This window comes from Colius striatus, chromosome 10 (assembly GCF_028858725.1).
Source record: "Colius striatus isolate bColStr4 chromosome 10, bColStr4.1.hap1, whole genome shotgun sequence".
NCBI lineage: Eukaryota > Metazoa > Chordata > Aves > Coliiformes > Coliidae > Colius > Colius striatus.
This window is the reverse complement of record NC_084768.1, coordinates 29,472,955-29,485,281: the sequence shown is the minus strand read 5'-3', so window position 1 is coordinate 29,485,281 and position 12,327 is coordinate 29,472,955. Positions and strand designations below refer to the sequence as shown.

Below are 12,327 nucleotides of genomic sequence, written 5' to 3'. Positions count from 1 at the left end.
GCAGGAAGAGTTCAAGCCTTCAAGTTAAATCCGTGAAGGAGTTAGCAAGTCTTTGTGGCAGGCGGATTACAGGCAGAGGTAAATGCTCCTGCTAAGTGTAATCTGGATAGTTAAGAGCTCAGCTCAGCCTCTATCCCAGCATTGTCTTTGCTTCTTATAAATATAGGAGACACTTCTGCAAACAGGTTTTTTTCCTTCTCCCTATTTAGAGACCAAGAGACTGGGGAGAGCCTGTCACTTTCCTCCTCTCCCCAGGGTGTCATTAAGGTTTATTACCACCACCTCCAGTGCCCTCTTCCCTCCAGGATGGGTTTGGTGCTGGCAGCCTCTGATCCTGTGGGTGCAGCAGGAGCGGGGATTACAGCTTGCTGGGCCATGGGTCAGGGCAGGTGAAGGCAGCAGAAGCTCCCAGTGTTGGGGAGATGGGGCTGGGGGCAAAGCCTTCTTTCACCCTGCAAACTGGTGGTTCCATACATGGGCAGACCTTTGGATGGGATGGGGCAGGGATTGGGGGAATGGAGACTGGGAAGCTGGGAGTTCTGCTCACTGTGAAGCGCATAGACTCCCAAAATGCACACTAAAAACCACCATCACTATAGAAAAATAAGTAACAGTTATGTGGTTCTCTCTAAAAACCCCTATTCTGGAGCTGGTGGCACTAAGGTGGGTGCAGGAGAGTGTCAGCTCCACCTGTGACTCTTCCTGTCCTGGCAGGGGCGTCCCTGAGAGCCCTGTCCCCGCTGTCCCCTGGGCAAGGCTGAGCAGCACCCGTGCCCTGGCCCAGGAGCTCATGGGTGCCCTGAAGAGGATCACTTGTCTCTGGGGCTGGAGGGTTTGTGGATGACCTCTCCCCAGGTATTATGGCAGGAGTGGAGGGCTCCTGCAGGGAGCACGAGGCAGGCAAGCATCAGGGGCTTACCATGGATTAAGGTATTTTCCATGCATTTAAACTAGTCATCACAAACCCAGAGCTATCTAGGAATGAGCAACCTGGAGCACAGCACCCAGGGGACAGGCAGAGATGGGGACAGAAGCTAATACCCACCCCAAGGCTTGCAGGGAGCAGAGGGAAGATGCTCACAGAGGCTTGGAAGCCCCTAAAACCCCAGGGATGGCCTGTGGTCTGCAATTCAGAGAAAGGTAAACACATGCCATGCAACCCCAGTGAGATGTATGCTGGTGGAGGAGAGGTTGTGGGGCTGGGAGGGGGGAACAGCAGCGAGTCCCAGTGGGACAGCAGGGCACTGTGCCCTCTCTGGGGCTGGGACAGAACCGTCCATCCTGGGTGGCGTGAGGACTGGGTGGCTCCAGGATCTTGTTAACCTTAATCCTCCCTTGGATTAATGCTCAGGGGAGCTGGGGACAGTGTTTAAACCTGCAGGAGTGAGCCCCTGTGTTGAGTGTGGCACTGCAGTGGGGTCAGGGGGGGATGGGGGGCACAGGTTAAGGGCAAGGAGAGGGGCAGGTAGTCCCATGGCCTAATCTGACTTGTTGCCTCAGATTTTGTGGGCATGTTCCTGGGCTCCCTGGGAGCAAAGGGATGTGCAGTGTGATGGGCAGCTCCACACCAGGGTCATGTCTGGCAACATTGCCTGGCTCTGAGAAGCTGCTGCTGGGGCTGGCTCTGCAGGGCCACTGCAGGCTGCGCCCCTCAGGGTCACACAGCCTGGAGGTGGCAGCCCAAGGGAGAAGCTGTCTGCTCTTGGATGATTTTCTTAGGGAATGCCTGCCTGGGATGAAGTCCCTCTCTCGGACTGAGCTGGCTTCCCAAGAGCTGAGCACTCAGCCTGGCTCAGAGAAGCAGTGTGGGGATACTCTGACAGCTCATACTCCTACCCACACAGAGCCCAGGGTGATCCCAGACCCCAACAAGGGACTCCCTAGCTGGTAGCATTAGGAGCCACCCTGCTCTGCAGCCACCAGCCATGCAAGCCCAGTTAGGGGCAGAGCAGCTCAGCTGGTACTGAGCTGCAGATGAGACCACCCAGCCCTTAGCTCCTCCTGCAAAGCTGGTACCAAAAACCCCATGCAACCCCCTGTGACTCCTCATCCCAGCCTTCCAGGGACCCATGTCAGGTTCCCAGGCCTGGCTGAGCTGCAGATGCCATATAGATGCCCTCAGAGGAGCTTCCCACCCCTTGGCACTGTGAATGCAGCTCCCTCCTGAGCACCCCCTGGTCCAAGCTGTATTGCTGGGCAGATGGCTTCAGCGTGGAAGTGCTACTGAGTTACACCAGCATCCCCCAGACCCTGTGCACTAGTTACAGCTCCTTCATCTCCCTGTAGCCTTGGCTCCTGTTGGAATGCCCAAGCCTGTGCCCAATCCAGCCCACGGCTCCATGCTCTGTGGCCAGCACCACCCAAACCCGCCGCCTGTCCTGGGGAGATGCCACAGGACATTGTCACCCATCCTGACGTGGCTGGTGTCACCTTGGCTGCATCCCTGCAGCGTGGGGGTGGCCTTGCAGGGGCTGCAGGTGCCATGTGCCTGTCCCCTGGGACAGCGAAGTAGGATGGGATGTGCTGTCCTAAGTGGCATCTTAACTAGATCTGATCCAGCCTTGCAAAGCCCCAGCGCCTTCAGTTCCCTTAGCACTCCAAATCTGCTACTGTGCATCTAAGAGGATTATTTTAAATACCCCATGATGGACTGCTCCTTTGTAATATAATCCAGCCTCATGTGTCCCATTCCCCTCCTATTTGCTGTGATTTAGCTGCAGCTGTGACAGCTAGAAACCTCCCCAGCTCCCCTTGCTCCCTAGGAAACGTCTCTCTACCAGCCCCTTCCCCAAACCCTGCCCTGCCCCGCGTGGCTGGATGCCGGCGATGCTCCCGCTGCCTTCCCCGCACCCTTAGGTGCAGCCTTTCACACCTTGGGGTGAGCTGTGGCCGTGGGATGTGCTGCCTCAGAGCTGCTTTGTCTGCCTGCAGAGCTGAGCCCCTACATGCACCTCAGGGCCAAATCCTGCCCCGGCTGCCTTCACCCAGAGAAAAGCCACACAGGAACCCTTTTGGGTGAGTTTTGCTGGTTTTCAGGCTCCTTGCTCGGTGCAGCTCCCTCTGGAGAGGGGGTTTAGGGGGGGCAGGGGCCAGTGCAGAGCCCACCCAGCCCCTCTCTCTCGGCAACTGCACTTTTTGCAAGCCCTTCCCTTTGGGGCTTGTCTGATTAATGAGGGCTTGTTATTTCCAAACTGTTAGAAATCGTGTTTATTTTATCTGCCGCCGGATTCCTCTGACTCAGGGCTCATCGTTAACTGCCAAAGATGAGTGACAGATCCTGCTAATTACAGCTAATGATGGCCTTAAAGGATCTCTGCGCACGCACGTGTGTTTGTGTGCACACATGCCAAGGGCCATTTATAATTTAAAGTGGGGAGAGTCGTTAGCATAAACCAGGCTCAGATTAATTGCAGAGAGCAGCCTCTCCGGGGACGACGCTCACCGAGACGTTGTGGTTTCAAGTGCTGGATGCTGAGGACACTACGGGCTGCCTGGGTAGCAGCAGCGTGGGCCTGAGATGGGTGTCAGCCTCTGGGACACCAAATCCAAGCCAGCATGTAGGAAATAGTTGACATAGAGTCACTGAACACCAGGGGACCCTGATGTGTGGCACAGAGCCGTGCGGGGCTGTGGGAGCTGACATCCACCCCCTGGCTGAGCTCTGTGGGGTGGTTTGCGGTTGGGAGGAGCGCTGTGCCCAAGACACCCAGCTGTCCCTCAGATTCAGTGGGAATGGGCAGACCCTGAGGACAAAGTAGCTGCAGGAACATAACCCCTGACTAAACAGACCCCTCAGCTGGGGGCTAGTTACCCCTGCCCTGGGGAGAGCTCTCCCAGCTTTTAGACACTGGGCTATCCAGCTCTGCCATTGACTTCCTTGCTTGTACCTTTTTCCCCAGGAGGGAAAAAGAGTGGATGGAGAAGAAGAGGCTTTGTCCATCCTTGGGCTGGAGGACATGGCATGAGAAGCAGCAACTGCAGGACTCCATGTCCACCACCCTGGTGAAGGGACAGGCTGGTGGCAGCTGAGGCAAGCACAGCTCACAGGAGGGCTGACTGGAGACTTCCACAGCTGGCACAGTGGGGTTTGTTCCAAGCCTTTCCCTAAACCAGCTCTCCATTTGCCTGGCCTGACTTTCCCCCACCCCTGCAAAGAGGGTGCACAGGGATGTGTCCCCCTCAGCTCCATCTCCTCCCTCTCCCCATCCTCCAAGATCTGGGCGATGCCTTCATCCCTCTCCCAGCCCTGCCAACACAAGCCATGGAAGAGGCATCCAGAAGGAAACCAAAAGCTATTCCAGAGGGCAAAAGGCTCAGCAGGGCAGCACAACTGCTCCTCAGCCCTTATCTTTCTGCAAACCAAATCCACCTTTCTTGGAAAAAAGGTAATTCAAACTCCTTGGTCCTCCTCAGCGTTGGCAAGCGCGAAGAACGAGATGCAGGGATGGGAAGCACCGTCCTGCAAAGAGCTTCTGTGTCAGGCTCTGCCACAGGAAGGTCTAAATTGGAAGTGATGGCAGCAGGAAGCGTGGGGATGCTGAGGTGGGCTCTGGGGCCAGGCTGAAAGGATTTCAGGGGCTGGATGTGCTCGTCACGCCAGCCAGCCCAGAACACTGCGCCTCTAATCCCACTGAAAGCTGGAAGGAAACAACTTGGATGAGGGTTTTTGGCTTCCTCGCTGATAGGACCAGATTCAGGTCAAGCCTGATGGCTCATGAATTTGTCTTGGATCTTTTGATTTGTTCTGGACCCCAAAACACTCGGGTTTCTCCTTCTGAAACACTCCAGATGTTTCGGTTCGAGGCTGTTGCAGAAACAGCTGTTGGAGGCTGCGGAGCAGAGTCCCTGCAGGAATGTGCAGCCACTCAACGGTTACAACTGCTCCCAAAACAGCCCAGCAAGGCTCTTTGGGCAGGGCCAGCTCAGCCTGGTGCTTTCTGCATACCCAAACCCTGTCATTGTGTCATTTCAGTCTTCCAAATCCCATTGACAGAGGGGTCCTGAGAGCTCTTGCTCTCCTGACCCCAGTCTTTCCCCTGAGGTGGCTTATTTGCTATCACTCCCTGCTGGCACCTTACAAATCCTCCTCCAGGCCACCTTACCCATAGCTTTAAATGTCAGTGTACCAGAGCTGGGAGGCAGCAGAAGAGATGCTGTGGAGAAGCCCCAGGCTGAGAGCCACCAGCATTGGAGAGAGAGCAATGCCACTGATGCTGGGTGTCTGCTTCAGTGGGCTCAGCACCATCTTGCTGCAGCCTGAAAGCTCTGCTGATATTGGTGACTTCAGGGTGCCTTTGGGGTGTTCAGTGCCTAACTGCCTTTCTCAAGCCCAAGTGAGATGTTTTTTCCCCCCTATGTCGTGGCCAGAGAGGCTCAGAGCCATCCCAGATGTGGGGTATGTGACATACTAGGTCACCATGAGGTCCTGGGTCTGGGCACCATGCTGCAAGCTGCTTGTTCAAGGGCCTCCCCAAATAACCCCCATGATTGCCATCACCCAGCAGAAGAGCTCGATTGCAAAGGAAACAGGGAAGCAGCTGAAAAATACTAAGGTGCTGCCATGGCACTGTGCATGCCAGGTTGGAAACCTGGAATGGTGCTAAAGCACAGCCCTGGATGCTGTGGGCTGAAGCCCTGAAGGGCTTAAGCAAGATGGAGAAATTAGGGGTGGCAGAGGCCAGTGGGAGGGCACCCTGCTGACTAGGGATGGGCAACAGGCCTTGTGGGTCCTCGAGGTATGTGGGAAGAGCTGAGGATGCTCAGCAAGGATGCTGCAGCCTCATCTGCCTGGTGTGAGATCGAATGGTCTAGCCCCAGCTCTGTGTCCCCTGGAGATGACACTGCCAAGCTGCTTGGTGAGAAGGCAGCCTCTGTGGGTACCACAGCTCCTTCACCACCCATACCCCTCCCAAATGCTAGAAGCATCCAAATCCTGGAGAAACCTGCTCTCTGCTGGGGGAACTGGAAGGTGACCGAGCCTTGAGGTGAGGATAAGAAGCAATGCCAGCGCTAAGCCATTGCCTAAGAATGCCAAACTCATTGCTCCTCTGCCCAGGCTCCTGGTTTTCTCTGGCAGCAGCTGGCCTGGGGGCAAAGCATGTCGTGGCACAGCTCTGTGCCCCTGGCCCCGCAGGGCAGGCAGCGTGTGGGTGGAAGCAGCGGCCCCTGCCCTATCCGGCAGCCTCTGGGATTAGCTGTGCAGCATCAGGAGCTGCTCCAGCAGCGCTGGGTCAGAGCAGATACACGCAGATAAGGCAAGTCTGGGGACAGCAAGCCAGCCTCCTTAATCCCTGTACATCCAGGCACTCACAGCAGAGACACTCTCATCCTCTTTCCCTCCCTGGCAGCTCCTGTGTGCCCACAAGCAGCTGTCTGTGCCTTAGCTGGGGCCAACGGCCCCTCTGCCACGCCTGGCACCTTCCTGCCTCGCTGCTCCTCTGAGAAGGTGGCTCTCTTCCCCAAGGAGTGTGGGCAAAGCATTTTCCACCACGGCAGATGCAAATGGATTCACAATCCAATTTTACCCTAGCCCCACTCCAGTGGTTTTGATGGAGCTGCTCTGGCTGGGTGCAGGCTAGAGCCAGAGGACAGCTGTCACGGCTCCGGAGACCAGGGGTTTCTTATCTGTGTCACCTTTGATTACTGTAATTGAAATCCTGCTCTGATCTGAGCCATGCCCGACCGTCTCTGCTGCCCGTGTGGCGCTCGGCTCAGAGGCTAAAATGATGTTAATGGATGTTAAAGCCAGGCAAGGTCTGCGAGAGCATTTCTGCCCGACCTCCTGGATAGCAGCCGGCGGTCACCGCTTACCCTGGCCCTGTGCTCAGCCACTGGCATGGCCCTGCTGCACTGCCCCCAGGACTCATCTTCCCTCCTGGAAACACAAATCCTGCCTTTCCCCAGAGCTGCCCATGTGTGTGCCTCCTCCCACCCCTTCAGAGCAGAGCAGGGTGCTCTCCAGGGAGGCAGGCTGCAGGGGTGCTGGTGGGATGACGGAGGAATCAGCCACCCTTTAGCCCTTCTGCTCCAGCATGAAATCCCCCTTGAGCAGCATTGCTCTTTTCTAGCACCTCCTGACCAAAAGGACAGCAGGGCTGCCCATCCACTGCCAGGCAGGCTGCCGGGGACAGAGATGTCACCACATAGGAGAGGATGCTCCTGGCTTTGGTGCCAAGCTGGCAAAGCAGCTCTGGCTGGCTTTGGTGTGACTGGCACTTTGCCAGCCTCCCCAGCTTCTGCTGTGGAGCTGCTGGTGGTGTTTAGCTGGAGTCACTGCAGCAGAAAGAGGGACTCCAGCCCAGCAGCGTGTGGGGGCAGGAGCAGGGAGGACACGTGCGCTGGCACACACGCTCCTGCAGCTTGGCTGGGCGAGCAGGCGGCACAAGGAGCGAGCCAGCCCTGCCTGGGATGAGACAGCAAAGCCAGCGGCTGCAGCTGCCATGGGGAGGGTTTGCTCAGCCAGCCTAGCCTCTGGCCCTGCTCCTGAAGCAAGCAGGGACAAGCCAGGTGCAAAGCACAGTCCGGAGGGTCCCGCAAACCCTGAGGGACAGACCTTGGCTCTGCCAGAAAACCCTCTCCGGATCCCCAAGTTTTCCAGGCCGGCAGCTTGTGTGGCCACACAGCCAGGACCTGGCTGGTGTGTGACAGCACAGCAGCCTGGGGCAGCCTAAAACTTCACATGCCAGCAAAACAGCCAAAAAGCAGCAAGCACAGAGCCTCCCTCCACATCCACATCCACATCCGAGCAGCAGTGCTTCCTCCCCGGCAGTGGAAGCCCGGGCAGGTCACGGGCCAGCACTACACACAATGCTCAGGGTTATCTTATCAGCCCTGGCCATGCTGTGTGGGGAGGAAAAGGGTTTCAATCCCAGCCGAGCCGTGTTTCCGTCGGGAGCCGTTCCCTCCGTCGCGGGGCAGGCGGGACCGCGCCGCGCCTTCCACGCCGGGACCCGCGGAGCAGGGCTGTGGCTGCCGTGGGGTGCCACCACCTCTCCCCACAGCATCGTGCTGGGGATCCATCCCCAGGGGCATGAGGGTCCCTCCTCGTGCCAGGGAAGCTGCTGGTCTCTGAGCAATGCAGTTGCTCCTGCCCTGGTTTTGCCCAGCAGCGCTGTGTCATGGCCTGGGCATGGCCACCCTCGGAGCTTGGGGATGGGAAGGGGCCAGAGCTGGTGACCCCCAGGAAAGGGGCTGCCACTGGGGCATGTGGCAGCTGAAACACCCCTTGCTGGCTGTCACTGCTTCCCACCCCAGGAAAGCATCCCAGAGCCCTGGCATGCCAGGAAAATGCCTGCCCGGAGCAGGAGAGGCAACCTGAGAAACTGCACCAGCTAAGGCCACCTCTGACAGCCAGCAGGGAAAACCGAGGCACAAGGAGATGCCAACGAGGCCTCCTACCCATCTCATCCCTCCACTGCCATGGGACATCCTTACCAAGGCTGTCCCAGCTGCTTAAAGCTCAAAGCTGGCACAGATTCACTCCTAGTCCCTCAGCCCAAAATCCCAGGCTGGATGCAGCCCTCGGCCCCTGCTCCTCCAAGCCCTCCCAGCACGGGGCAGGCCTGGGAGCTGGCAGAGGCTGGGCTTGCTGTGGTTCCCTCCTGCTCCATGATTAATTGAACACAGGCTAAAATTAGCTGCGGAGGCAGCAGCTCTGGGGTCTCCCAGCAGCATCCCACTGCCCGCCAGCTGCCTGCAAGTGGGTCAGGCAGCAGCTGCCTCCCAGCTGGGCATCCTAGGGGCTTGGGGGACCCCCATCCTCTGCTAGGAGTGGGAATAGCTCCCTGCTCCATGGCACAGCTCTGCACCTCTTGTCTCAGGGGATGTGTTACAGCCAGAGCAGCTGGGGGGGGAACGATGCTGCCTTCTGGGAGGGCAGGAGTGTGAAGCCCTGCCATGTTCCTCCCTGTGCCTTCAGGGGTCTGTTATTTTTAGCCACTCTCCCCATCTCACATCACTAGCTAGGCTCTGTCTCATCTACCCCCACACCTTCCCACGGGTTCATTTGTTCTCTCCTCATTATTTGCACATTAGGGGAAGCAGCCCCCAGGTGTCTTGGCACAGTGACCCACCTGACCACAGCCTCCTCATGCTGCCCTCACCCCAGGGAGAGTCTGGGTGGATTTTTCCTTCCTGGTTATTTTTAACCCCCATCTGCAGTCCCAAGTGGATGATGCACCAAGGGGTAACATCACCCTGAGACTCTGTGGCCCCTGTGCCAGGCTGAGTGGCAGGATGCCAAGGGCCGTGCTGGGCTGCTCCCACAGAATGCCCATGAGCAGGACAGCTCTTGGACACAGCCCTCAGCATCCCAGGCAGTCAGAGGGCTGCATCCCCTGGGCTGGCCCCTGCTGGCAAGCCCTCTGCTCCCTCCTGACCCCTTGCACACCCCAGTCTGCAAGCCCTGTGCCGTGACAGGCTGACACACGAGCCAGGGAGAGACAGAGGATGGGCTTTTCCCTTGGACTCAGAAGAAAGCAAACAGGAAAGAAAAAACCCAGCTAATTAAAAACTTCAAAGGCAGCTATTTCTCCTTTGGTTTAACAGTGCAGTCCTGCTCAGCAGCAATGCTGTCACAGATGCTGCATGGGGCTCAGGCTGGGAAGGGCCCAGTGTGAGATGTCACCCACCACCAGCACAGCCCTGGGACCTCCATCCCTGCTGAGCACCGTGCTGTGGGGTGTCATGATGCTGTGCTCAGGGTGCCAACCCTCCCCAAGGACTGGATTTTGGAGAAGCTGGAAGAGTGACTGCATGGGGGGAGGCTGTGCCTCAGTTTTCCCATGGCACAGGGCTGCCAAATGTGCTTTTCCAGGCCCTTGGGTTGGGTGCTGAAGTCTGATCCCCACCCACTGGCATTACACCACTACCCCACGTACAGCAGGGCTGGGGTTCCTGGGGGAGCAGGGGGGCCCTGCCTCAGCAGGGACCTGCAAAACAGCAGCCCCTGTCCTGGGGTGAGGAGGGGACTCTGGAATCACTGGTCCTCCAACCACTGCTCTGAAGGAAGAATGGGAGATCCCCCTTGCCTGATTCTCAGTCTCTTCCCCCAAAGCAGCCAAAATCCTATGCCACAGAACAGTGATACTCTGCTCTCAGCTCTCTGCCTCCTGCCCCTGCTCTTGGGGGTTTTTTTTGGTGGTGGTTTTAGGTTGCTTTTATTTTTTTTCCAGCAGTCTGTGCTGCATGGTGAGTAAAGGCATCCTGCTGTCTGAGGGCTAACGGCTTGCAGGAGAGATAATAAAGCAAAGGGGAGTAAATTAAAGTGGCTATAAATAGCACCAGGAGAGGAAAAGGAGATGAAGTCATCTTCCTTCAGCTGAGCTGGTATTTGCATCACTTCTTCCCTTTGCCTTCCCCTGCCCCCTCACCTCGCTCAGCAAACAGTCCCCCCAGGCTCTGGGGTCCTGCTGGGTGCCCCTCTGGCTCCCGTGGGGCTGGGGACTGTCCCCGTGCCCTGGGCTGGGCTGGTGGTGGCTGCCCAGTGCTGGGGAGCACGGTGAGGTAGTCTGGATGTGGCTGCCTGGCCTCAGGCTCCATCCCAGCCTTGCTGTGGATCCTTTGGCATTGCCCCTTGCAAACCTGTGCCTCCAGGCACAGCCCATCGAAGAGCTGCCAGGAGACAGACCCATCCCATGCCGTGTGCTGTTTGCAGCCCAGCCATGGGTGGCTGCAGGGACCCTCTATGAGCAGCGCCTGCAGGAAGGGATGCCACAAACCCTACCAACAGGGAATCTGCCCAAGGAAGCCCCTCCAGCAACCACCTCTCATCATTTACAGTTTTATTCTTGATGATTTTCACATCCAAGCCTCCACCATCAGCCCCTGAACGCGTGGAAGGGGAAGGAGCTCAACCCCGCAGCAGCCTCCCCAGGGTTAGCAGCCAGCTTCAGACCTCACCCAAAACTTGACACTGGCTGCCAAGGTGGCCACTGTCCCTCGCCCCCCACTCCAGCTGTCTCATCACCCCAGCCCACAGCCTCCTGCTCACATGAGGTATATTTACTCCTGAGTCAGAATGAGGTCACAGCGCGGTTTCCTCCATGTCAGCTCCCGACTCCTATTCCTGTGCTCTGCACACACCCCCTCTGTGTTATTGCAGGGTATTTATAGCTGTTTCACACGTATCATTATCAAACCACAACTCCACACACACACAGAGGCACAAAAATACTGCTGGTGCCGGGACAGGGGGGAGCAGGGCCAGGGCCCAGACCCCACTGCTAATAATCATCCTTTGCGCTTTATATAGAGCCCCTTTCATCTGCAGCCTCAGAAACGCTTTGCAGGCATTTAATTAAGCTTCCCAACATCCTAATGTGATGACAGCCAAGTAACAATATCCTGGCTTCTAGGTACAAAGGGAGAGGAGGTGGCAGGACTTGTCTGAAGTCCTGCAGTGAAGCAGCAAGCCCAGGTTCCCCGTGTGCTGCTCTGTACCTGTGGGGTGTCCGTGTGGGGACACAACTATAGGGGAGATTCTTACTCACAAGAGGGATCAGGACCCCAGGATCCTGCCCAATCCCTCTGCTGTAACAACACAGGGTCTGGGGATGGCAGCAGGGAGCTTGGGGACCAGGCTGCAGCTGCCCAACATCTGGATCGGCTCGTGGAAGAGACATACAGGTCGCAACAAGCTCGTGGGTGAGAGCTCAGGGGACAGCAATAAATGAGATGACAGGGCTGAAAGGGTTGATTTATGAGGGATATTAAGAGCTGTAATCCTGTCTGGCCTGGCCACTCCCTGGGGAAGTAGGGGATGACAGGGACCCAGATACATCACAAGGAGACAGGACTCACTGGGGCCAATGCAGACCATGTCTCTAAGCAGAAGGGCTGCAAGCAGTCGTGCTTCCCAGGGCTCTGGGCAGCTCAGGCTTTGGTTTTGAACACTGATGGGACATCAGATGCCACCAAGCAAGAGTGACACAGCAGGAGCAGGTGTCCAGAGGAGGGCTGAAACTTCAACCACCAGAGCAGAAGTAAAGAGCAAAGAGGTGTTGGTAATAAAAGGGGCAGAGGTGCAGCCCTGGCGAGTGAAGGCTGGTTGAGGTCACTAACACCTGAAGAAACACACACTCTGCTTGTGTGCAATGCATGGGGAGGTAGGGGCCAAGTGCCCATCCTCATCCTCACCCTGGGGATGCCCCACAGGACAGGCAGCAGCGTGTCAATGGTCACAGTGAGATACTGCACACATGAAAGCTAAATGCTAACCAAAAATCATGAGCTCGGATCCGATCCTGTAGCAAGCACCACCATCCTGCCATTTTATGGGTGTATTGGCAAGTTTTTCCTCCCAGACTGCAGCCAGAGCCCCAGCTCCCC

General features: G+C 57.2%; 1 protein-coding gene across 1 annotated transcript in view; it reads right to left on the bottom strand.

Annotated features, from left to right (window-relative positions):
* The window catches only part of PIK3R3 (phosphoinositide-3-kinase regulatory subunit 3), a 74,551-nt gene that overhangs the window by 45,797 nt on the left and 16,427 nt on the right, over positions 1-12,327 (bottom strand). The gene's annotated exons all lie outside the window — the stretch shown is intronic.